We start from the raw sequence: 27,557 nt of genomic DNA, 5'->3' as shown, positions 1-27,557 counted from the left end.
ATATATATTACCAGAGGAAATTTATTTTTTGATGAACTTCAACATGTTGAGATCATTCAGGCTCCATGTTGAGAAGGTAGTTCTGCAGTAAGGGGCAATGTAGGAGGGTCTGAATGGCTATCTAGTGCTCCTTGTTGAAGATCAGGGAAGGCGGAGCACAGAATTGAGAACACCATCACTTTGAGGAAGGTACAGAGAAGCAAAAACAAGATGCAAAACGGGAAATGAGAGATTTGTGCCTTGAATCAAATGTATGAGGTTTTGAGGGTACTTTAGTCTTGGAGCACTATTTTTTTAAATTTTTTTCACTGTATTGTATACCTGACACTAATGTTATGCTGTATATTAAGTAACTGGAATTTATTTATTTATTTTTTTGTTAACATATAGTGCATTATTTGTTTCAGGGGCACAGGTCTGTGATTCATCAGCCTTACACGATTCACAGCACACCCCATAGCACATACTTTCCCCAATGTCCATCACTCAGTCACCTCATCTCTCCCACCCGCATCCCCTCTGCTGTTTTTTTAAAAACATCTCCATGGACCTGTTGTTCATGAGCACAAAAAGAGAAATTGTAGGATCATCCAGGGATCTCTAGAGAAAGAAGACCTCAAGGAACTCACTGATCAGGGCTAGCTTTATCCCGTGTGAATCTCGGAGCTCTTGGTGATCCAAGGGGCCCAGAGTCTGCTGATGGTGCAGACAGAACCTGGCCAGGTTCTGTAACCAAGCGACACCACGGGCAGTATTCAACAGGTCACAGTTGTGAATATGTGCTTCGGTAAAGACAATTTCTCCCACATGTTCTACTGACATACCTCCTGTGGTTCTGTCCATAGCAACTACTTCTTCAATAGCTCTTTAGTTCCTCTGATCCTTGGAGAAGAATAAGGTGACCAACTGTCCCAGTTTTCTCAGAACTCTCACAGGGTTTTAGCAATGAAAGTCCTGGGTCTAGGAAAATGCCTCAGTTTCAGGAAAATGAGGAAGGTTTGCACTTGTAAGAAGAATTCCAGGTAACTCATTATGTAAAGACTAATGCCAGAGGGTGAAAATTTCTATCATAGAAAATACTTTTTGTTCCTTATAATTTTATCTGATCCTGATAAGCCTGTGCAGCAGACACGACATGGTTTATGTTCACCTCCATCTTATATAAGGGTAAGTTGGGGCCAAAGAGATTGATCATCTGGGAATAACCACAGTTAGAATTTAGTTGACATAGCATTTTACTGAATGCTTCTTGATCCATATCCCACACACTGTCCTATATATAAAGTTGTAGTGTTGAAATCAGTTCTCTAGTAATAATGGTAATAATAGCGTTTAATTATCTCATCATCTCATCAATAGAAGCCATTATTAGCCTCATGTTTAAAAGATAAGGAAATCAAGATTCAGAAAAATTAAGAATCTCATTTGGAAACACACAATGAATAGGTCATAGTAAGTGCTGGAACCCATATAGCACCAATAGTATGCCCTGGCTACCTGATCAAAGATGTGGTTCTCTTTATCTTCAAGAATCCTTAATCTAACTTCCAAGAACCCCAAACTATTTTTCCACCTGTGTCCCTCACTAGATCTTTTCATGGATTCTCTGTGCCTGCTAAGCTGAACTGCTTTCTGATTCTACAATATGTGTGCTCCTCCTGACTGAGGACTTTTTCTTGATCTTTCTCATGTCTAGGATGGAATCATCCAGACACTCAATGTAGGATATGCCAGCTATATTCAGCTGTGCACTTATCAGGCAATATTGCCACCTGTTAGCCTGGGGATCTTTAACAGGTTTCCCAAACTTTTCTGAGCCTTCCTTTCCTACATCCCCATATAGGTTGGAGACAATTGGGAATCATGCAAAAGAGTTTAGGATTAGTAAGCATGTCTCATCAATCATCTAACACTACACATAGCTCCCAATCTATGCACTCCACTGCCAGGCAGAGGGTAAAAGCACAGTTCTGACTCCTGTATACATGGGGAATGGCTGACAATTTTGAAGGAAATCATGCATTCTATGCACAGACCTGTATTTGTTTATAGATGTGTGTTTGGTAACAATTATGCATGCTGTTTGATGGAGAGCTCTGTTTCTTAGACAGCTATGCATGGAGAACTATGAATCTTTTTGTATGGATATTAATGGCATTTTGTAGAGTCCAGCACTATATACAGTGCATTTGAGAACATCTGAGCATTGTGCAGAGTCACACATTACATAGATATCAGTGCATTTGCTAGGTAGCCATGAATTTGGGGAAGACTTGTCCATTTTGAACCCACCTGGTGGGATGAGCCTTATTATCACTCTGGTTTTAAGTCCATCTTTAATGCCCTTCAACAGACAAATGGATAAGGAAGATGTGGTACATATACATGATGGAGTATTATGCCTCCATCAGGAAAGATGAATACCCAACTTTTGTAGCAACATGGACGGGACTGGAAGAGATTATGCTGAGTGAAATAAGTCAAGCAGAGAGAGTCAAGTATCATATGGTTTCACTTATTTGTGGAGCATAACAAAGAACATGGAGGACATGGGGAGATGGAGAGGAGAAGGGAGTTGTGGGAGATTGGAAGGGGAGATGAACCATGGGAGACTATGGACTCTGAAAAACAACCTGAGGGTTTTGAAGGGGCGGGGGGTGGGAGGTCGGGGAACCAGGTGGAGGGTAATATAGAAGGCACGTATTGCATGGAGCACTGGGAGTGGTGCAAAAACAATGAGTACTGTTATGCTGAAAATAAATAAATAAATAAATAAAATGAGGAATCTGAGTCTACACTAAATTGAATAATTTACAAAGATCCCAAATCAGCACCTAAGAGCAATGAATTGACCTCAATATTAACAGACTAGTAGGTTGCCAACGTAGAAAGTGAAAAGACTTTCTAGACCATCTACTAAACACAATTGGAGAGTTTAACAACATTGCTAGAAACAATGCCCTTATATGCCAAATTAACCAATTAGGAGAACAATGCCATTTTCAATAGCAATACAAATTATAAAGTATCTAAAATTAATCTAACATAATATGTGCAAATTTTGTAGAAAATGTGAAAAATTATTGATATAAATTTTATTATTTTTATTTTTGTAAGATTTTTTTTAATTTATTTGAGAGAGAGAGAACAAGAGCCCGGGAGGGGTGGAAGGAAAGGGAGAAGGAGACCCCTTGCTGAGCAGGGTGCCTGGTGAGAGGCTCCATCCCAGGACCCCTGAGATCAGGACCTGAGCCAAAGACAGACACTTACCCACTGAGCCACCCAGATGACCCTGATATATATTTTCAAGATTAGTTTGTTCTTGAACAATCTAAACCAATACCCATACTTTCCAATACACATTGCAGTTTAAGAGAGAAAATGGGAGACAGAAACAGAGACAGAGGCTGAGAGGAAAGCAGAAACATGGTCCCTGTGTGATCACACAACACTGATAATCAGGTGAGTTATTGCAAGGTTCAACACTTCTGACCTAAGGCCAGAAGAGTGAGGATGGAGTGCAGGACACATGTATGTAATGTGCATAGTTGGGGCTACTTAGATGGAAAAGGTCCTCTTCAGAACCCAAGGGGCAAGTAGAAATCAAGTAAATTATTCATAAAAATGAAGCTAGCTAACTTTATACCAGGACCAAGCACTGTACCATGTCTCCTTCATAGTCAAGGCTCTTGCCACTTAATTGGCACATGGGGAAGACCGAGGTCCCCAGAGTCCCCCAGACCAATAGTCAAATGGAAGATCTCTAGAGCCACACCCCACTTTCAAAGCAGGTGCTCCTTCTGGGGAAGTGAGTTCATTTCCTGTATATACCATGGAAACCATGATAAGAGGTAAGCTGAGACTATGGAGAGAGTATCTAAGCAGTGGGGTCCTGTGATTATTCTCTCCTTAGCACCAAACAAGATAGTCCTCTGCACCATATGGCTCTGTGAATGGCTCTTCCAGCTCTGCTTCCCTGAGGCTACACTCCTATCTTGGTCCACATAGAAAAGCTCATCCATTTTCTTTTTTTTAATTTTTTTTTTTATTTGACACAGAGAGAGAGAACACAAGTAGGCAGAGTGGCAGGCAGAAGGAGAGGGAGAAGCAGGCTCTCTGATGAGTAAGGAGCTGGAGGCAGGGCTCAATCCCAGGACCCTGAGATCATGACCTGAGCTGAAGGCAGCTGATTAACTGACTGTGTCACCCAGGAGCCCCGAAAGGGTCTTCCATTTTGCAGAGAAAACATGCACACAGGACATCTCAGGGGTGAGTGGATGAGGTCTTCTGAGGTTTGTAGGATTGCCACATGACCCCTCTGTGTTCAGGAGCATATCATTTGAAGGTATTCAAAACAGACTCTCTGGAAAATCCAGCTGCCAGCAGGCCTTCAGGAAAGCCCTGGGCTCTATGCAACTGGCTACAATATCCTGCTCTGGCCACACTGACATACTCTTCTCAAGAATTCTAGTCATGAACAATTTGAATATCCTAATATCCAAAAGGAAATGCATGGACCCTGTGAATCATGGAAGGTTCTAGACGCAGAAAGCCCTGAATTTACCCCCTGGCTTTGCCCTCAATGGTTGGATGACAAAGGGAAGCTGCCTAATTCTTATAGCCTCAGTGTCTTCAATTTTCAAAAGCAAAGCATTGGATTTATTTCAAACTATTGTCAAGGAGGTAAGATATTGTGTGTAAAAGGATTTCATTTATATCTTTACTCTGATATTTATAGTATTTGCTCAGGTTTTAGATTTTTAATCCTGGATCCTTGCAGAATGCATTTTACCTCACTGACCCTCAGTTTATTCATCTGAATAAATGGGATTAATGTCTTCTTTCTCATAGTAGTGGATGTAAAAATAAATTCAAATAGTGTCATATAAAGGACTGAAAAATGAACACTGTTGCTGTCAGCATTGGATTATAGATTTATTCTTAATATCCCTCCTTGAGAACTGAGTCACCTTCCTGACCCATGCAAATCAGTCAAGAAAAGCAAATTGCCCCTCCCTGGCTCCTGCCTGTTCAAATTTTGAGGAAAAAAGAGATTGAAACTAGCCTGGAGATTCCTTAACAAACTTTTAGAAGTCTGATGTTTTCCAATTTTCTTAGATGAAATACAGCAAAGTCAGCGTTTAAAAAATTAAAACTTCCTGTGCCTTCTTCATAATGGAGATGCTATAATGAAATCTGAACAAATTACTTTTTAACTGGCAAACCAATAAATTAGTGGAGATGTATTATTTCTATATTACTGGATGGCTCTATTGGATCTGGAAATGAATCACCTTGTAGGGCATTGGTTTGACTTTTCTTATTGACATTCTTCTTTTTCACAAATTTATAGAGATAGAAACACTAAAGGTGAGGAAAAATATAAAGTCTAGTGTGAATCCTAGAATAATGATTTGCCTTTGGATCAGATAAGGAAATCCCAGAGCTTTAATTCAACCTAGGATTGAAGAATTTCAGAAATAGTTTTCAATATCCATATATATATATATATATATATATATAAGACCTGGTGGTATTTTGGTCATAACTAAAGCCTCAAAGGGCCAATCAAGGATTACAGACAGTATTCGTATGTGCCTGGGTTATGAAGTACTATGACAAGATTATGTCATATTCATTCTGAATATTTGTGTAGTACTTTATGTCTTATGAGTCATACTCCCATTTATCATCTAATTTGATCCTTCCAACAACCTCAAGGGGTTGAAGGAAAATATTGCCATTCTCATTTTACAGATAAGGAGAGCAAGGCACAGATAATTTTCATGACTTGTTCAAGTATATACAGCCTAGAAAGTGGAACAGTTGAGATTGAAGTTAGGTTCCATCTGACTCCAATGTCCAAGGAGAAAACTTTGACCAAGTTCTTCTATTTTTCAGAGAAAACATGTTCAGAAGACCTTACAGTATCAGGTAACTGCATGAGATATTTTAAAACAGAATTCAGTATTCCAAAGAGAACATGATAATATTGATCTTAAAGACTCAACATGAATGAAGCCATGTCCAAATCATCCAAGTACCAGTATATAATATTAGGAAAGAACTAACACTTTGGTTCAAGAACATTTGAAGAACAAAATGATTGGGGACCGAAGTAACACATAGTCATGAAAGCATAGGCTTTGCAAGACAAATTAATCAGAATTTGCTGCACATGCTTTCAGCACATTACTTAACTTTTCTGTAGTAAAATGAGAATACTGATTTCTACCTCATCTGTAAGATGAGGAAACTGATTTCTATCTCATGGAGTTGCTGGGAGGATCATATGAGTTAATGTGGGCATGCACTTAGAGTTTGGATCATCCACATGAAGTAAGCCTGATAAGTCACCTTTTCTGTATAACATAAGCATGTGAAGCCATCAGCTTGGCCTTTAAACTCTTCTTCTCAATGTATTCAGTGACAGGGAGCAGTGGCATCTGCCTACATACAACTGAAAGGACTGTAGATTGCAGAGTCTAAGACACCTTACTAGAAATACAGGCAGTTCAGATGGAAAGGTCAGTTAGTGCTATGTGGTGGAGATCTTGGTGTCAGACCATGAATTGGGCTCTACTCTGCAGATAGTGGCAAGCTACTGAAGGTTTTGGAATGGGGATGATATTCTCCAAGCTATGCTTGAAGAACAACCATTAAGTAGCCTCCTTTGGAGGGAGAAGAACCCACTGAAAATTCATTAAGAGACTTCACCCTATTTAAAAAGAAGAAGGAGGAGGAGGAGGAGGAGGAGGAGGAGGAGGAGGAGGAGGAGGAGGAGGAGGAGGAGGAGGAGGAGGAGGAGGAGGAGGAGGAGGAGGAGGAGGAGGAGGAGGAGGAGGAGGAGGAGGAGGAGGAGGAGGAGGAGGAGGAGGAGGAGGAGGAGGAGGAGGAAAGAAGAAAGAAGAGACTATGGGGTGTCTGGGTGGCTCAGTGGGTTAAAGCCTCTGCCTTTGGCTCAATTCATGATCTCAGGGTCCTGGGATTGAGCCCCGCATTGGGATCTCTGCTCATCGGGGAGCCTGCTTCCCGCTCTCTGCCTGCCTCCCTGCCTACTTGTGATCTCTGCCTGCCAAAAAATTAAATAAAATCTTCCAAAAAAAAAAAAAAAGAAAAGAAAAGAAACTACAGGCCCCAAATGGAGTAATTTGTCCCCCAATCCCCACAACAGCAAACTAAGACTTAATTACAGTATTAACCTATCCCAAGAAGGTGACCTTTTAAAAGTCAATCTGAAATGTCCTGATCGGCATTAGTGAGGTCATCTGCATGTTATAAACTCTGCCCTTGACTTCCCTCAAAAAGATGACCTGGTCTCAAACAAATCTTTCATTTCTTTTGTTAATAATGTCCTTGCCCCACCCTCCTGCCTATAAAAACATTTTATTTCCAACAACACCTCATAGCATCTCTCTACTTGCTGGATGAGATGTTGCCTGGCTCATGATTCACTTAAAGTCAATCAGATCTTCAAAATTGGTTAATTTTTTTTTCTTAATACATTCTGAGGAAGAGAAGGAGAAGTCAACCATATAGACTTAGATTTATTACTTACAGGGATTACTAGGGATCATGGAGCACTCAGGGTTGGATACACATCAAAGCTGTACTTACTTTAAGAATTTTATTTTAGGGGCGCCTGGGTGGCTCAGTGGGTTAAAGCCTCTGCCTTCGGCTCAGGTCATGATCCCAGGGTCCTGAGATCGAGCCCCACATCGGGCTCTCTGCTCAGCAGGGAGCCTGCTTCCCTTCCTTTCTCTCTGCCTGCTTGTGATCTCTGTCTGTCAAATAAATACATAAAATCTTTAAAAAAAAAGAATTTTATTTTATTTTTTAAAGAATTTTATTTTTTTTTAAACAGTTGTTTGCTTAGTATTCAGCCCTTCCCACCAAGGGCTATACACAATCAGGAACTTCACATAAGTTTGTGATTGTTTTCAGATATTGACTTTTAATACTTGCTCTTGTTCTTTGTGTCTATCTGCAGGTGATTAAAAGGTGATTAAAATCCTATTTGGTTTCTCTGGGACTCACACATCAATACCTTATCAACACAGCTCTCTCCTGGCATCACTGGCTTTCACAGAGTTGGTCTTCCTTTTGTATCTGAAAGGTAATCATGAGGGACTCCATCTTCCTCACCCTTGCTCTCTGTCTTTGATCCCCCAGTCCATGCATGCCCAGATTCTTTTTTTTTTTAACTCTCTTAGCTCAAGACCTGTTTTTTTTTGTTTTGTTTTGTTTTGTTTATTTACAGCATAACAGTGTTCATTGTTTTGGCATCACACCCAGTGCCTGTTTTTTTTGCATCCTGTTTGGCTCTCTTGCTATTCCAGGATTTCTTTTCACTCCTCTGTATTCACGCTGACCTTTTTTTTTTTTTTTTTTCCTTTTTCCTTGTGTAGTTATTGCTTGCTCAAATTCATTACCTCTGGGTATAGAGTCATTTATCCACTATGCATCTTTTCTTCCCTGTTGAAGTTCACTCAATGTTACCTTTATTTCTCCCTGATTCCGCTCTGCTCCAATCTGACTTTCCATTATTATTCTTATCAGCAGTCTGTTATTTATAGAGTGAAGAAATAAGATAAGCTCCTAATATAGATGGGACACAAGCAATGTAGCTGGGAATAAGAAATATAAAAAGGAAGACTGAGCTACAAAACGCAGAGCTCCAGGGGCATTCTGATTGCCTCATGAAAAGCGGATCCTGGAGAGGATCTGGGGTAGAAAAGTGGGACTGCGGCAGGCATAGCTCTCTTCACGGCAAGGGGGAGAGAAAATGATAATTGTAGATCGTCTGCTCAGTGCTGAGTGCCCTGTGGAATCTCATGAACGCATCCTCTCATTTATTCTTTACTCAGGACTGTGCAGTGGCATTAGCTGGTCTTTATAGGCAAGAGAGTGAGATGGGAAGGGGTTGAGTTATTTCCCATCTGGAGCAGAGTCTGTACACAAGCCCAGAGATTGTAAAGATGCAAAACATTCATAGACAGCTATTTGGCTATATCTCAAAAGGGTTAAAAGCTTACATCCATGGGGACGCCTGGGTGGCTCAGTGGGTTAAAGCCACTGCCTTCAGCTCAGGTCATGATTTCGGGGTCCTGGGATCGAGTCCCGCATCCGGCTCTCTGCTCAGCGGGGAGCCTGCTTCCTCCTCTCTCTCTGCCTGTCTCTCTGCCTACTTATAATCTCTGTCTGTCAAATAAATAAATACATAATCTAAAAAAAAAAAAAAAAAGCTTACATCCATGAATCCCATATACTTATATCTGGGAGTTTGTCATAAAGAAATATTCTGAGATACAGGCAAATATTTAGGTAAAAACTGTTCATGGGAGTGCTGTCTGCAAGGGGGAAAAGGCTATCATAGCCACATGTCTGGAGCAACGGAAAAGTAAATAATGGCATATCCATACAGAGAAGTGCTATGAAGAACTTCAAATGACATTTCAATGCTGGTATTAAAAATTGGAAAATCCTTATTTGAAAGTATAAAAATTAGACATACATATGTATTTGCAATTAAAAAAATAAAAACTTATAAATGAAATGTTAATATTTTTCATCTCAAATTTCCTTTCTTAGGCTATAATAAATCAAATATCTTCCTTCATTTTAAAGAAATACATACTTATCCCAGGAACTTGGAAAATACATCAAAGTAAACAGGGTGGATGGAAATGACAGCTCTAACCTTGCCATTTAATTTTCTTTAATCTTCATAAGATAGACAAATGAATATATGTATCACTTTCTGATTTTCTGATTCTCAGTTTGCATATTTTGGGAAACAAATTCAAGGGGAAGAGGAGAGAAAAATGTATCAAAATTTTAATATGTAGAGATGACCTCATTAGCCTTTCACAGTGTTCCTAATAACTGTTCATTGCATCCTTTTCCATGGCAGAAATCTGGCTCCCTATCCTGATGGTTTAGCAAGAGAAAAAAATGAAAAATCAACACAGGATTAGCAATAAAAGACTGGTACTCTGAAGATATGTGTGCTTACCTCTAACCTGTTCTCTTATTACAATTGCCAGAATAACATCTATCTCATGTACTGGACTATATAAATATACATATTTTACTCACAGATGTAGACTTAAAGTCTAGAGAAATACCTGGCATTTAGTAGGCAATCAAAGCATACAGTAAAACAGTGAATGACATAGGAGAATTTGTTCCTGTATGGATTATTTATCTTCAGATTTTTTTGTGACTCAATTAATTCAAATATGTTCCATAGTTATGGGAAATTATTTTCCCATTTCCTTGATAATGAAAATGTCCATATGCAACACAATGCTACCTGTTTTAGTGAGAGAGAAAAGCAAAAATAAAACATGGTCTGGGGGGTGGCTGGGTGTCTCAGTCTTCAAGTGTCTGCCTTTGGCTGGGGTCATGGTCCCAGGGTCCTGGGATCAAGCCCTGTTCTAGACTCCCTCTGAGTGGGAAGCCTGCTTCTCCCTCTCCCATTCTCCCTGCTTATGTTCATCCTCTCGCTGTCTCTCTCTCTGTCAAATAAATTAATACTATCTTAAAAAAATAAATAAAACATGGTCTGTTTGACAATTTTTCTGGCAATTTTTCTGTATCCCAAACAGTTGGCCACAATAGAGAAGACAGTATCAATAATTTTTAAATGATATGAAGCACATCAAGAGTAAATCTTGTTTATTAAGGAATACGGTCACTCACATTGTTGAAAGACAAAAGCAAAAAGGGTCAAGGTTTTCCCCAAGGGAGGAACACTCTACATAATATATGACCTTGATTATTATAGAATTTGGGGTATATATGAAGGGAAGGTCCACAAGTTTTTTAAAACCACAACTTTTCCGTGATGGTATTTTATTTTTCTTTCCAGCTTTATTGAGTTATAATTGGAAAATAAATTGTAAAATACTTAAATTGTACAATGTGATAATTTGGTTTGTGTATGTATTTTGAAAGAATCCCCCCTCCATAAGGTTTATTAACATATCCATCACCTGACATATTTACTTCCTTTTTTTGTGTGTGGTGAGAACATTTAAATTACAGTTTCTTAGCAAATTTCAATGTATAATACAGTATTACTGTCTATAGTCTCCTTGTTCTGCATTAAATTCTCAGAACATATACATCTTTTTTTTAAAAAAGATTTTATTTTAACAGAGTCACCCAAACACCACAGAACTTATTTATCTTATAACTGTACCCTTTCACCAACATCACCCCATTTCTCCCACACCTCAGATTCTGGTGACCACTTTCTACTCTCTATTTCTATTTTATTTTTACTTTTTCGTATTCCACATATAAGTGATAGCATGCAGTATTTGACTTTCCTGTCTGGCTTATTTCACCTGGTATGACATCCTTCAAGATTATCCATGTTGTCACAAATAACAGGATTTCTTTCCTTTTTTTTGCATTTTATTTCATTTTCTTTATTTTTTATTATGTTCAGTTAGCCATTGTATAGTACATCACTAGATTTTGAGGTAGTGTTCAATGATTCATCAGTTATGTGTAATACCCAGTGCATAACACATGCCCTCCTTAATACCTGTTATCCTCTCCTCCCACCGCCTCTTTTCTGAGACCCTTAGTTTCTCTCCCAGGATCCAAATGTTTGTGAGGATCTGAAGAAAGAGGAACCATCTGATGCTGTTGGTGGGAATGCAAGCTGGAATAGCCACTCTGGAAAATAGTATGGAGGTTCCCCAAAATGTTAGAAATAGAGCTACCCTACAATCCAGCAATTGCATTAATAGGTATTTACCCCAAAGATACAGATCTAGTGAAAAGATGGGTCACATGCACCCCAGTGTTCATAGCAGCAATGTCCACAATAGCCAAACTGTGGAAAGAGCCAAGATGCTCAACAGATGAATGGATAAAGAAGATGTGGTCCATATATATAATGGAATATTACTCAGCCATCAGAAATGATGAATACTCACCATTTGCATCGACATAGTTGGAACTGGAGGGGATTATGCTAAGTGACATAAGGCAAGTAGAGAAAGACAGTTATATGGTTTCACTCATATGTGGAACATAAACAATAGCACAGAGGAACATAGGGAAAGGGAGAGAAATCTGAAGAAGGAGAAGTCAGACAGAGAGAAATGAACTATGAGAGACTAGGGACCCTGGGATTTCCTTTTTATTTATTTATTTATTTATTTATTTTTTTCAGCATAACAATATTCATTGTTTTTGCACACCCTGTGCTCCATGCAATACGTGCCCTCCCTATTACCCACCACCTGGTTCCTCCAACATACCACCCCCGCCCATTCAAAACCTTCAGGTTGTTTTTCAGAGTCCATAGTCTCTTATGGTTCACCTCCCCTTCCAATTTCCCTCAACTTCCTTCTCCTCTCCATCTACCAATGTCCTCCATGACATTTATTATGCTCCATGAATAAGTGAAACCATATGATACTTGACTCTCTCTGCTTCACTTATTTCACTCAGCATAATCACTTCCAGTCCCGTCCATATTGCTACAAAAGTTGGGTATTCATCCTTTCTTTCTTTTTTTTTTTTATAAACATATAATGTATTTTTATCCCCAGGGGTACAGGTCGGTGAATCACCAGGTTTACACACTTCACAGCACTCACGATAGCACATACCCTCCCCAATGTCCATAACCCCCTCCCCCTCTCCCAACCCCACCTCCCCCCAGCAACCCCTAGTTTGTTTTGTGAGATTAAGCATCATTTATGGTTTGTCTACCTCCCAATTCCATCTTGTTTCATTTATTCTTCTCCTATCCCCCTAACACCCATGTTGCATCTCCATGTCCTCATATCAGGGAGATCATATGATAGTTGTCTCTCCCCGATTGACTTATTTCACTAAGCATGATACCCTCTAGTTCCATCTACATCGTCGTAAATGGCAAGATTTCATTTCTTTTGATGGCTGCATAGTATTCCATTGTGTATATATACCACCTCTTCTTTATCCATTCATCTGTTGATGGACATCTAGGTTCTTTCCATAGTTTGGCTATTGTAGACATTGCTGCTATAAACATTTGGGTACACATGCCCCTTCGGATCACTGCGTTTGTATCTTTAGGGTAAATACCCAGTAGTGCAATTGCTGGGTCATAGGGTAGTTCTATTTTCAACATTTTGAGGAACCTCCATGCTGTTTTCCAGAGTGGTTGCACCAGATTGCATTCCCGCCAACACCAACAGTGTAGGAGGGTTCCCTTTTCTCCGCATCCTCGCCAGCATCTGTCATTTCCTGACTTGTTAATTTTAGCCATTCTGACTGGTGTGAGGTGATATCTCATTGTGGTTTTGATTTGTATTTCCCTGATGCCCAGTGACGTGGAGCACTTTTTCATGTGTCTGTTGGCCATCTGGATGTCTTCTTTGCAGAAATGTCTGTTCATGTCCTCTGCCCATTTCTTGATTGGATTGTTTGTTCTTTGGGTGTTGAGTTTGCTAAGTTCCTGACAGATTTTGGATACTAGCCCTTTATCTGATATGTCATTTGCAAATATCTTCTCCCATTCTGTCAGTTGTCTTTTGTTTTGTTAACTGTTTCCTTTTCTGTGCAAAAGCTTTGATCTTGATGAAGTCCCAATAGTTCATTTTTGCCCTTGCTTTCCTTGCCTTTACCGATGTTCCTAGGAAGATGTTGCTACGGCTGAGGTCGAAGAGGTTGCTGCCTGCATTCTCCTCGAGGATTTTGATGGATTCCTTTCTCACATTGAGGTCCTTCATCCATTTTGAGTCTATTTTCATGTGTGATGTAAGGAAGTGGTCCAATTTCATTTTTCTGCATGTGGCTGTCCAATTTTCCCAGCACCATTTATTGAAGCGGCTGTCTTTTTTCCATTGGACATTCTTTCCTGCTTTGTCGAAGATTAGTTGACCATAGAGTTGAGGGTCGATTTCTGGGCTCTCTATTCTGTTCCACTGATCTATGTGTCTGTTTTTGTGCCAGTACCATGCTGTCTTGATGATGACAGCTTTGTAATAGAGCTTGAAGTCCGGAATTGTGATGCCACCAACTTTGGCTTTCTTTTTCAATATTCCTTTGGCTATTCGAGGTCTTTTCTGGTTCCATATAAATTTTAGGATTATTTATCCCATTTCTTTGAAAAAAATGGATGGTATTTTGATAGGGATTGCATTAAATGTGTAGATTGCTTTAGGTAGCATAGACATTTTCACAATATTTATTCTTCCAATCCAGGATCAGGGAACATTTTTCCATTTTTTGTGTCTTCCTCAATTTCTTTCATAAGTACTTTATAGTTTTCTGCATATAGATTTTTAGCTTCTTTGGTTAGGTTTATTCCTAGGTATCTTATAGTTTTGGGTGCAATTGTAAATGGGATTGACTCCTTAATTTCTCTTTCTTCTGTCTTGTTGTTGGTGTACAGAAATGCAACTGATTTCTGTGCATTGATTTTATATCCTGACACTTTACTGAATTCCTGTACAAGTTCTAGCAGTTTTGGAGTGGAGTCTTTTGGGTTTCCACATATAGTATCATATCATCTGCGAAGAGTGATAGTTTGACTTCCTCTTTGCCGATTTGGATGCCTGTAATTTCTTTTTGTTTTCTGATTGCTGAGGCTAGGACTTCTAGTACTCTGTTGAATAGCAGTGGTGATAATGGACATCCCTGCCGTGTTCCTGACCTTAACGGAAAAGCTTTCAGTTTTTCTCCATTGAGAATGATATTTGCGGTGGGTTTTTCATAGATGGCTTTGATAATATTGAGGTATGTGCCCTCTATCCCTACACTTTTAAGAGTATTGATCAGGAAGGGATGCTGTACTTTGTCAAATGCTTTATCAGCATCTATCGAGAGTATCATATGGTTCTTGTTCTTTCTTTTATTAATGTGTTCTATCACATTGATTGATTTGCAGATGGTGAACCAAACTTGCAACCCTGGAATAAATCCCACTTGATCATGGTGAATAATCCTCTTGATGTATTGTTGAATCCTATTGGCTAGTATTTTGGTGAGAATTTTTGTGTCTGTGTTCATCAAGGATATTGGTCTGTAGTTCTCTTTTTTGGTGGGATCCTTGTCTGGTTTTGGGATCAAGGTGATGCTAGCCTCATAAAATGACTTTGGAAGTTTTCCTTCCATTTCTATTTTTTGGAACAGTTTCAGGAGAATAGGAATTAGTTCTTCTTTAAATGTTTGGTAGAATTCCCCTGCGAAGCCATCTGGCCCTGGGCTTTTGTTTGTTTGGAGATTTTTGATGACTGTTTCAATCTCCTTACTGGTTATGGGCCTGTTCAGGTTTTCTATTTCTTCCTGGTTCAGTTGTGGTAGTTTATATGTCTCTAGGAATGCATCCATTTCTTCCAGATTGTCAAATTTGTTGGCATAGAGTTGCTCATGATATGTTCTTATAATTGTTTGTATTTCTTTGGTGTTTGTTGTGATCTCTGCTCTTTCATTCATGATTTTATTTATTTGGGTCCTTTCTCTTTTCTTTTTAATAAGTCTGGCCAGGGGTTTATCAATCTTATTGATTCTTTCAAAGAACCAGCTCCTAGTTTCATTGATTTGTTCTATTGGATTTTTGGTTTCTATTTCATTGATTTCTGCTCTGATCTTTATGATTTCTCTTCTCCTGCTGGGTTTAGGGTTTCTTTCTTGTTCTTTCTCCAGCTCCTTTACGTGTAGGGTTAGGTTGTGTACTTGAGACCTTTCTTGTTTCTTGAGAAAGGCTTGTACCGCTATATATTTTCCTCTCAGGACTGCCTTTGCTGTGTCCCACAGATTTTGAACTGTTGTGTTTTCATTATCATTGGTTTCCATGAATTTTTTCAATTCTTCTTTAATTTCCTGGTTGACCCATTCATTCTTTAGAAGGATGCTGTTTAGTCTCCATGTATTTGGGTTCTTTCCAGCTTTCCTCTTGTGATTGAGTTCTAGCTTCAGAGCATTGTGGTCTGAAAATATGCAGGGAATGATCCTAATCTTTTGATACCGGTTGAGACCTGATTTGTGACTCAGGATGTGATCTATTCTGGAGAATGTTCCATGTGCACTTGAGCAGGAAGAATGTGTATTCTGTTGCTTTGGGATGAAATGTTCTGAATATATCTGGGATGTCCATCTGGTCCAGTGTGTCATTTAAGGCCTTTATGTCCTTGTTGATCTTTTGCTTGTATGATCTGTCCATTTCAGTGAGGGGAGTGTTAAAGTCCCCTACTATTATTGTACTATTATTGATGTGTTTCTTTGATTTTGTTATTAATTGTTTTATATAGTTGGCTGCTCCCATGTTAGGGGCATAGATATTTAAAATTGTTAGATCTTCTTGTTGGACAGACCCTTTTAGAAGGATATAGTGTCCTTCCTCATCTCTTATTATAGTCTTTGGCTTAAAATCTAATTGATCTGATATAAGGATTGCCACCCCAGCTTTCTTCTGATGCCCATTAGCATGGTAAATTGTTTTCCACCCCCTCGCTTTAAATCTGGAGGTGTCTTCGCGTCTAAAATGAGTTTCTTGTAGGCAACATATAGATGGGTTTTGTTTTTTTATCCATTCTGATACCCTGTGTCTTTTGGTTGGGGCATTTAGCCCATTAACATTCAGGGTAACTATTGAGAGATATGAATTTAGTGCCATTATTAGCCTGTAAGGTGACTGTTACTGTATATTGTCTCTGTACCTTTCTGATCTACTACTTTTAGGCTCTCTCTTTGCTTAGAGGACCCCTTTCAATATTTCCTGTAGAGCTGGTTTGGTGTTTGCAAATTCTTTCAGTTTTTGTTTGTCCTGGAAGCTTTTTATCCCTCCTTCTATTTTCAATGATAGCCTAGCTGGATAGAGTATTCTTGGCTGCATGTTTTTCTTGTTTAGTGAACTGATATATCATGCCAGCTCTTTCTGGCCTGCCAGGTCTCTGTGGATAAGTCTGCTGCCAATCTAATATTTTTACCATTGTATGTTACAGACTTCTTTTCCCGGGCTGCTTTCAGGATTTTCTCTTTGTCACTAAGACTTGTAAATTTTACTATTAGGTGACGGGGTGTGGACCTATTCTTGTTGACTTTGAGGGGGGTCCTCTGCACCTCCTGGATTTTGATGCTTGTTCCCATTGCCATATTAGGAAAATTCTCTCCAATAATTCTCTCCAATAGACTTTCTGCTCGCCTCTATCTTTCTTCTTCTTCTGGAATCCCAATTATTCTAATGTTGTTTCGTCTTATGGTGTCACAAATCTCTCGAATTCTCCCCTTGTGGTCCAGTAGTTGTTTGTCCCTCTTTTGCTCGGCTTCCTTATTCTCTGTCATTTGGTCTTCTATATCACTCATTCTTTCTTCTGCCTCATTTATCCTAGCAGGGAGAGCCTCCATTTTTGGAGCTCCTCATTAATAGCTTTTTTGATTTCAACTTGGTTAGATTTTAGTTCTTTAATTTCTCCAGAAAGGGCTTTTATCTCTCCAGAGAGGGTTTCTCTAATATCTTCCATGCCTTTTTCGAGCCCAGCTAGAACGTTCAGAATCGTCATTCTGAACTCTTGATCTGACATATTGCCCATGTCTGTGTTGATTAGGTCCCTAGCCTTCAGTACTGCCTCTTGTTCTTTTGTTTGTAGTGATTTTTTCCACCTTGTCATTTTGTCCAGATAAGAGGATATGAAGGATCAAATAAAATACTAAAAGGGTGGCAAAGACCCCAGAAAAATGCGCTGTAACCAAATCAGAAGAGACTCCAAATTGTGGGGTGGGGGGAGAAAGGGGATAAAAAGAGGTTCAGAAAAAAAAGAAAAAAAATTAAAAAATAAAACAAATAAAGAAAAAATATAAAAAAGAAAGAAAAAAATATATATTTTAGATAAACTATTCAAAAAAAGTTAAAAAAGAAAAGGGTAAAACTTTTAAAAAATTTAGCAGAAGAAGAAAAAAGAAAGAAAAAAAAAATTGAATTAACTGCAAGACTAAAGAATCATGGGGAGAAAGCCATGAGTTCCGTGCTTTGCTTTCTCCTCCTCTGGAATTCCGCTGGTCTTAGGTATTGAACCTGTTTTCCTTGATAGATGAACTTCGTCCTGGCTGGATAGTTTGTTGATCTTCTGGGGGAGGGGCCTGTTGTAGTGACTCTCAAGTGTCTTTGCCCGAGGCGGGATTGCACCGCCCTTACCGGGGGCCGGACTAAGTAATCCGCTCGTGTTCGCTTTTGGGAACTTCTGTTCCCTGAACGCTTTCCGTAAAGTTCCGGAGGACGGGAATGAAAATGGCGGCCTCCTAGTCTCCGGCCCGGAGAAGCCGAGAGCCCGGGGCCCCATTCCTCATTGTGCCCCCAGAGGACAGCACCCAATCACTCCCTTATCCCCAGCCTCCAGCCGCGCTCCGAGCTCACCCATCCCGCGACCAGTTCAAGGTAACTCCGAGCTGAGAGTTCAGTCCTCGGCTGTGTCTCTTTAGCCGGCTTCTCCATTCGAACACCTGCGAGCTCTGTGACACTCCGACACCCCTGATCCTTCTGTGACCCTGCGGGACCTGGGGCCACACTGACCCCGCGTGGGCTTCACCCCGGTTTAGCCTCTGGAGAAATGTCCTTCAGTGGAACAGACTTTTAAAAGTCCTGATTTTGTGCTCTGTTGCTCCGCCACTTGCCAGGAGCCAGCCCCTCCACCTGTGGTCTATCTTCCCGTCATTTTAGATTCACTTCTCTGCCAGTCCTACCTTTCAGAAAGTGGTTGATTTTCTTTTTCTAGAATTGCTGCTCTTCTTCTCTTCGATATCCCGTTGGATTTGTAGGTGTTTGCAATGTTTAGATAAACTATCGAGCTGATCTCCTGCTACCTGATGTAGTCTCAGCCTGCTACTTCTCTGCCATCTTGACTCCTCCTGGGATTTCCTTTTTTAAAGGCTGAATAATATTCTACTGTGTGTATGTATGTGTGTGTATACACACACACACACACGTATATAGAGAAATATATGTTATAAATATATAAACATACAAATGTATATCTATATACACATTTCTATATATACATTTCTTCATAAATTTATACATGTGTGTATGAAATATACATTATAAATATATATAAACATACAAATATATTTCTATATATACATATTTCTTTATAAATCCATACACCAATGGACACTTATGTTGTGTCTATACCATTATGCTGGGTTTTTTAAATATTTTTTTTTAATTTTTTAAGACTTTATTTATTTATTTTACAGAGAGAGAGAGATCACAAGTAGGCAGAGAGGCATGCAGAGAGAGAGGGAGAAGTAGGTTCCCCACCAAGCAGAAAGCCTGACACAGGGCTCTGTCCCAGGACCCTGAGATCATGACTCAAGCTGAAGGCAGAGGCTTAACCCACTGAGCCACCCAGGCACCCCACATTTTGCTGTTTCTAATTTTGATTTATCTCTCCACCAATTTAGGCAAATCATTAAAGTACTTTTTTTTTTCCATTTTATTTATTTTTTCAGCGTAACAGTATTCATTGTTTTTGCACAACACCCAGTGCTCCATGCAATACGGGCCCTCCCTATTACCCACCACCTGTTCCCCCAACCTCCCACTAAAGTACTTTTTAAAGTAATTTTTATCATGTATTTTTGAATCTTTGCACAATAATATTTTCATGTTATTTGAAAATTTATCTATTGTTTTCCAAAATGAATGACGTCTTGGGTGATACAACATTCTTGGGAAATCTTATATTTTCTCCAAAATTTTGAAGGCTTATTCCTTTGTCTGCTAACATTTAATCATGTAGAAAAGTCTAAGAATACTCAATTCTTTCTAACAGTGGCTATTAATTCTTGAGGAGTTGTAGGGTTTTGTTTTAGTTTTTTTTTGTTTGTTTGTTTTTGCTTTAACCATATAGCTCTAGTAGTCCCCAGGATATGGCTGGTGTGTGTCTTTTTATTTGTTTGTTTGTTTGTTTTTTAAAGATTTTATTTATTTATCAGATAGAGATCACAAGTAGGCAAAGAGGCAGGCAGAGTGAGAGGGGGCAGCAGGCTCCCCCCTGAGCAGAGAACCCATGGGGGACTCAAACCCAGGACCCTGGGATTATGACCTGAGCTGAAGGCAGAGGCTTTAGCTCACTGAGCCACCCAGGCGCCCCTTTTATTTGTTTTATATTAACATTTTCAAGCTCTACATTTAGGGTCCTTTAACCTAAGGATCTTGAAAAGAAATGCATCATTGATTTTTCTTCTTTTTAATTGATCTTATTTTTTCCCCCAAAAGAGTATTTATAACTTTTAGGTTGATTTCCATTATTTATTTTCCATATTTAGAATTTTCTCTGTGTCTTACTTTACATGGAAATAAAATATTTCATATCCCAACCATCACCCTTTAATTCTACCATATGGTTTTTTTCATCTCTTATGATTTGTTGTTTTTATTTCAGAGGATGTATTCTGGTGGAAATCTGCTTCACTGAATTCCAAAACTAATTACTCAACTAAAAATATAAAAATAGTTCCTTCATAAGTAATTTTCAGAGATTATTCACAAATCTTGATGAAAATATTTTCTTTACTTTGTTCTACAGTATATTTTTTTCATGATCCTTAAATGGGTATTCCAATCGTTGCACATTTTCTATTTTATTACAATTGTCCAAATTTTTTGAAGAATTTATTTTAGTCATTTTTGAAACAGTGATATCCATCCAGGCACAACCTTTGCCAAAATAAATCATGGGCCTCCTGCCTTCGGTTCTAACCACTTCTGGTTGGGTGCTAATCATATTCCCTTCTCAGATCAAGAAAAAGTTATCTGGGGCACCTGGGTGGCTCAGTGGGTTAAGCCTCTGCCTTCGGGTCAGGTCAGGATCTCAGGGTCCTGGGATCAAAGCCCGCATCGGGCTCTCTGCTCTGCAGGGAGACTGCTTCTCTGTCTCTCTCTGCCTACCTCTCTGCCTACTTGTGTTCTCTCTCTGTCAAATAAATAAATAAAATCTAAAAAAAAAAAAAGAACAAGTTATCTTATTACTTAGTCTTATAAATAGCATCTAAATGATTTTCACCCAGAAAATCTTGTTGGATGAAATATAACTATTTCCTCCCCTCCTACTCCTTTTTAGATGTAATCTACTACTGCCAGAAACATACAAATCTTATCCCGATTTCTAAATGCATTTCTGCCTTTTATTTTCTGAATAAGGAGATGCCAATTGGAAAACATGGTGAGAAACCACAGAACAGTGACAATAAACTGGTTTCCTGATTGTTACAAAACAAACCACACTTCTGATAGGTCTTTTTAGCTCTTTTAAGGAAGCTGTTACATAGCAACATTTTTTTTCCTTTCTGATTTATGAATCAGTGGAAATTTGACACCAAATCCAAGCATACTGAGATTAAAACTCAGTTCTTTTTTTTTTTTTAAAGATTTTATTTATTTATTTGACAGAGAGATCACAAGTAGGCAGAGAGGCAGGCAGAGAGAGAGGAGGAAGCAGGCTCCCTGCGGATCAGAGAGCCCGATGTGGGGCTCGATCCCAGGACCCTGAGATCATGACCTGAGCCGAAGGCAGTGGCTTAATCCACTGAGCCACCCAGGCGCCCCAAAACTCAGTTCTTTTATAATAGAATTGGAAGAGAATTTGTACTTCGGCTTGCAGCCAAGTGGGCTTGCTATTATTTTACCCTGAATTTGACATACCTATCCAGTTCCCTGAGGGGAGGACAAACTTAAGGCTTCACCTGTTGGTGCCATCTCCATAAGACCTAAGGCAGATTGATAAAAGGAGAGAGCTTGTTCTTCCAACGTGGAGGACTGAAGAAGGGGAACTTGGAGTGTAACATTCTGAAGATAACTCCTCCTAGAAACAGAAGGACAGTAGGATAAATGTTCCCGTCTGAACAGGGAGACATTTTGCAACTGGTACCACAGAAGTAAATGGAACACAATTTGCACACTTTAATTCAGTTCAACAGGTTAAATGGTGGATGGAATTTTCTCTCAGATTCCAAGATAGGATTGGTAAGTTTCTGAAACAACATGTCATCTTTCTCCTCTGCCTAGGATAATTTATTAGGAATTTAGGAAGTTTATTGACAGGGAAACTAGCCTGGCTCTATTTTTTTTTCTTTCATACCTCTTATTTTCCCAGATTTTCTGTAAGAAGCATATTGACTAGAATCAGAAAATAATAACAATTAACAAACAAGTAATACATAAATATAGCATTTACTCTTAAGTTTAATAAGTTCCCCTGTATTCAGTATGCTATTTTTAGATGTATTTGTCTACTTAGGCTGTCAGAACACTACATCCTGGGTGGCTTAAACAATATACATTTATTTTCTCACATTTCAGGAGGTTAGAAATCCATATCCAGGAGTTAGTGAGAGCTATTTTACTTGTTGTAATAAGCCACCTTCTTGCTGTGTTCTCTCCTGGCATCTCCTCTGTATTCATATAGAGGCAGAGAGATCTCTAGCATCTATCCTTTTTCTTGTAAGAACACCAGTCCTTAGGTTGACTAGGGCTGCACCTTTATGATCTCATTTAACCTTAATTATCTTCCTAAAAACCCTACTTTCAAATAGTCATACTGTGGATTAGGGCTTAATGTATGAATTTTGGGGGGAAGCAATAAAGTCCATAACATTGAAATACTAATTTATTCTGAGATCACTGTGAAGCAAAAGCTTTACCAAGTAAGTATTCTGCCCAGTCTTCTGTAAGCAAACATAAATTTCCCCCATTATCCAAATTATTGTTTTTCTTAAATTTACACATTCTATGACCAAAAAACAAATTCTTAAAATTATCAGATACAGGGGTGCCTGGGTGACTCTGTTGGTTGAGCATCAGACTCTTGGTTTTAGCTCATGTCATGACCTCAGGGTTGTGAGATCAAGCCCTGCATCAGGCTCCACATAGTGTGGAGTCTACTTCAGAATCTTTCTCTCCCTCTCCCTTGACCTTGTCCCCTCTTGCTCTCTCTCTATCTAATAAGTAAATCTTTCAAAAAAAAAAAAAAAAAGAGTTAAATACATTATAGAAGTCCTGTGTCCTTTGCCAGATCCTGTCTTTAGAATAAAAGTAGTGGTAGTCAGGTAGTTTATCCCACAAATATTGATGGCCATTCATTATTAAATATTTTAATAACTGTCAATGAAGTTTGACATTTTTTTTCTCTAAATATTTCTGGATATAAGATTCATTAACCCTTCAGTAAAAGCCAAAGCTATCAATACAGAGATAATCTTGAATAGTTAGGGGGGAAAAACAACTATAAAATTAAGTATTTAAAACTATAGAAGCCATTGAACAAAACAGAATTTGAAAAGTGTGATATTTTAAGCAAAATTTATGGGTATGGTCTTGGAGTTCAACAGCTATGAACCCCATGCATTTATTTATTTTTTATTTTTTATTTTTTAGAATTTATTTATTCATTTGACAGACAGAGATCACAGGTAGGCAGAGAGGCAGGCAGAGAGAGAGGAGGAAGCAGGCTCCCCGCCAGGCAGAGAGCGCAATGCAGGGCTTGATCCCAGAACCCTGGGATCATGACCTGAGCCAAAGGCAGAGGCTTTAACTCACTGAGCCACCCAGGCACCCCAACCCCATGCCTTTAAATAAAAGGGATCCCTGCAATCTTTTGGACAAGATAGGGACACATAAAGAAAAGACTTTTTCCAACTTAACATAACTGCTGAGCATTTCTTAAAAAGATTCAGATAAGAGAGAGAAAGAGATTCAGATATGTTGAAATTGAGAAATAAGAGTGTAGTGAATAAATGTGAGAGCATGACATGAGAAAGGACAAGTAAATAAAGAAGCAAGTTTGGCAGAGATTGAGCCAGAATAATTTAAAGTGTATGAAGGGAACCAAAAAGAACATCATGAGTGCCAGAGAAAGAGATAACGGCAAAAGGATCTTGTCAAACTAGGAAATCACTGGCTTAGACAACTGGCAAAGCATGAGAATTCTTGTAAGAAAGAGTTTATATACCCTGAATGGTAATGAAGCCACATCCAGAAGTTAAGAAAGAAATGCATGAGATAACTGAGGTCATAAATATAAATTGCCTTGTAAGAAGTTTGTTAATGAAGGAAAGGAGGAGGGAGACATATAACCTAACTGTAAACTGACAGAAAGCAGCCCTCCTGAATATGTTGAAGCTTAGATCTCTCATCGAACAGCCCCTTGTATTTTCTGCATTTGTATTTTTTGGATAAAATTTGTTGGTATCTTATTGAGAAAATTTTTGAGAGTAACAAAGAGAAAGACATGCACCCATTTAAGATAATGAAAAATTGATGCCATATTTTTACACACCATGATTCAACAGATATGGTGCTCATCAATGTAATTTGTGGCCAGGAATCTGCCAAAGCCACAAAAGACTTATTTCTTACAGAGATGAGCCCTTTCTTATTTTTTATCAATCATTTTAAATTTTACTCCTAATGTTTTCTGTCACAGTCCAACAAGGAAAGTTGGTCTCATGTATGACATAACATGACTTTTCTTGATCTCTCTTTTGAACCAAATTATTCTGAGCCATGGGGACTGAGCTTATTTTATCTCCATTATCTGTCCAGGATGAGCAAAGTAAATGAGTTTCATTTGACAGAGAGCAGGAATATAAGACACAAATAGAACCACACTAAAGAGGGATATTAGCCATTTTGTTGATCTCGTTATTTTTCAAATGAGTTGTCCTGGCGGTAGCATCGCGAGAGAACTGCAGTGTGCTCTTGAACTTGAGCTATTGTTTGGTGTAAGCACATAACTGTAACAGATGTTTTCCATGTATTTACTGTTGAATTCAATACTTCCAATACCAATTTTCTCCCATTTGACTGGTGTAGTTTAAGTAAAATATCCAAGCATTCGAAGGTAGTGAATAGAACAATTAGGATTGAAGCTGAATTTGTTCAGAATGAAAGCCTTCTCATTACATCTTATTTTTTCCCCCCAAAGGAGAAATGCCTTTTAAAGGTTCATGGATCATTTAAGGACAATTTTTGCTGTGTTAATAAACTTTCCTGAATATCTTTATGAGGAACTATGAAGGGTTTTATTAAAATAGGAATTTTCATTATAATTGAACACATGCCTTGAAGCTACTGGGAAATACTTCGTCAGTTCTCTAGGAACTGCAGAGGTTCTATTTTGAAGTAAGTATAATACTATTCTATTTTTCTTTATTTGTTTAATTTTGTGATTGCCAGTGTCTAAAATGCCTTACATTAAGAAACTGAAAATTATCAGTAGTTTGTAGCTATGCCAGTAAGTTCTTACCATTTATTGAAGAGTGGACCTTTTCATGGTGGCTTCCATATGTTGGCAATCTTGTTGAGACTGTGTACCTGATTGGTGAAGAAAAAATAATCCCTCCACAGGACATTCCTGTTATTACTTTTGTTCTGAGTCTGCAGTCTGCTCACAATGTTCAAGCAGGTTTCTTTCTCTGATTACCCTAGTAGAAATTCCTGGAGTTAGCCATAACACCACCTGCGTTGGGTCCCAACTCCAGCCCCTCACCCCCATCTACTTCATAATACCCAGGAGAGTACATGATGTGTGGACTGTGTGCTTGATATTGAAGTGAACTGAAGCAACGTAATGTTAAAAAAGACAGGTACGTACACAGGCAATACAAGAATTCATCAGAAAGTAAGTCACACTAAACTTAACCTCTGACCCACTTACTAGAAACACTATTCATTTTACATTTAGGCTTATAATTTCCTGCTTTCATATCTTTTTTATTTATTTTATTTATTCCTTCATTTTATTTATACCTTTCTCCCCATTTCCCCCTTTCTTTCATTTTCCTTTTCTTTCCTTCTTTTATTACCACTCTTCATTTCATCTTTGAATAATGTAAAATTTCTCACCTTAATACTGAACACTCATTTTATTAATTTAATGTCATTCCCATTACATTCCCATTCCCTTTGAAATATGAGCTTTGATGATGAGGATACCTTTCTCCAACATTTAAGTAGCTTACTCAAGTTTACATAGCTCATTAGTGACAGGGTCATTTAAACCCTGAATCAAAGTCATATTTCCAGAGATATAAAAGAATATGAAAGTGTTTTCTTTCCCCCATAAAATTGGCTGAATGCTGATCTCTGCTAGTGTGGGCTCTCTGAGTTTCTTTATAGCTTCAGGCTATTCCTTCTCTATTTTCCTATTTAGTTGAGTAACACTGCTAGGCCACAAAGACTGAAAATTTCCCTCTGGCTCATTAGGTATGAAGAATAAAAACAGATCATGGATGTTTTTCCCCCTTGGCACAAATACATCAATATAAACATGTTCCCATAGAAATGCTAAGGACCCACAGTAAAATAATCATAAGGAATATTGTTTTGTCTTTGCTTTATTATTCCTTTTGTATGAAATGGCTGGTGGATGGAATTCTGCATCCAGTTGGCAGATATTCTGACCTTTAAATTCATCTCCAAGACTGAAATGGAGCTATGGCTTTATGACTAATTAATGCAATAAATACTTATTATGTGCCATATTATTCTCTGTTTTCTATTCATTTTCACTAAAATTGTCTGGAAGAAGATTAAGTCTTGCCAAATAATGTGGAAATGTATATATAAAAATGGTGATCCCGCAAAACTTCAAATACTTCAATAGTTTTATAAGCCTCTAAATCTTTGTTTTAAATAATGTTTTGTTTAAAATTCCTAGAGTGATTTGTATTCTCCTGTTCAAACTCTGACTGATTGAATGTATGGTGCCAGAAATATGGAGTTGCCTAAGAAAATATACCTCTTTGAGGCTATGTCTTGGTGGATGGAAAGGATATGGATGTTCTGGAGCTGGAAAGATCGTGAACATACTTCATTGTGACAAACTAACTTGTTCTAAGGGATGAACTCGTAACACAGAATATTAGCTATGTGTGTTTATAGTTATTGACCTTGTAAAGTATTTAAAAGTTAAATTAATTTGGGAAAGGATCAGCTGAAATGTAAGCATAAATAAAAAAGAACAGTCTAGAAATTTAAGACCTTGAGTTGGGGGCGGGGGAAGCCAACTGCTAGACTTAAAACAGCAGGGAACAAAGATAAAAAGGCTTTGAACAACAAAGACCAAGTAGAATCCAGTGTTCCAAAAGGTCATACGAAGGGTGTAGTCTTTTCACTAGATGTTGATAGTTTTACGTTACCATTTAGTTTAGAGGGAGAGAGAGGTGAAGGGGCAGGAAGCTATGGATGAAGAGGAAGAGTCAAAGTAAGTTTAAAACACTATGCTTAGGAGAATAGATGTGCTTCTCAGTCCATGGAGCCAACTAAAAGTCTTCCCCCATGCACTTTTTTATTGACCAATCCATGTGGATTACAAAGGAAGAAAACAATAAACTTGTATGAAATTAACCCACTGACATTTGGGATTTTTTCATTAAATAAGTTAGACTATCATAACTAAACAGTAGGAGGAAAGTATTTTTATTGTTTTTTCTGTAAAGATAATTTCTGGAGTAAGTTTTATGATATTAAAAGGAGAATATTATGTATACACACCAGTCCATTCCATTCCTGAACTCAAGCAAAAATGAAAACTAACGCTTGCTTC

The sequence above is a fragment of the Meles meles genome, chromosome 2, assembly GCF_922984935.1.
Source record: "Meles meles chromosome 2, mMelMel3.1 paternal haplotype, whole genome shotgun sequence".
NCBI classification, from domain to species: Eukaryota; Metazoa; Chordata; class Mammalia; order Carnivora; family Mustelidae; genus Meles; species Meles meles.
This window is presented reverse-complemented; position numbering follows the sequence as displayed.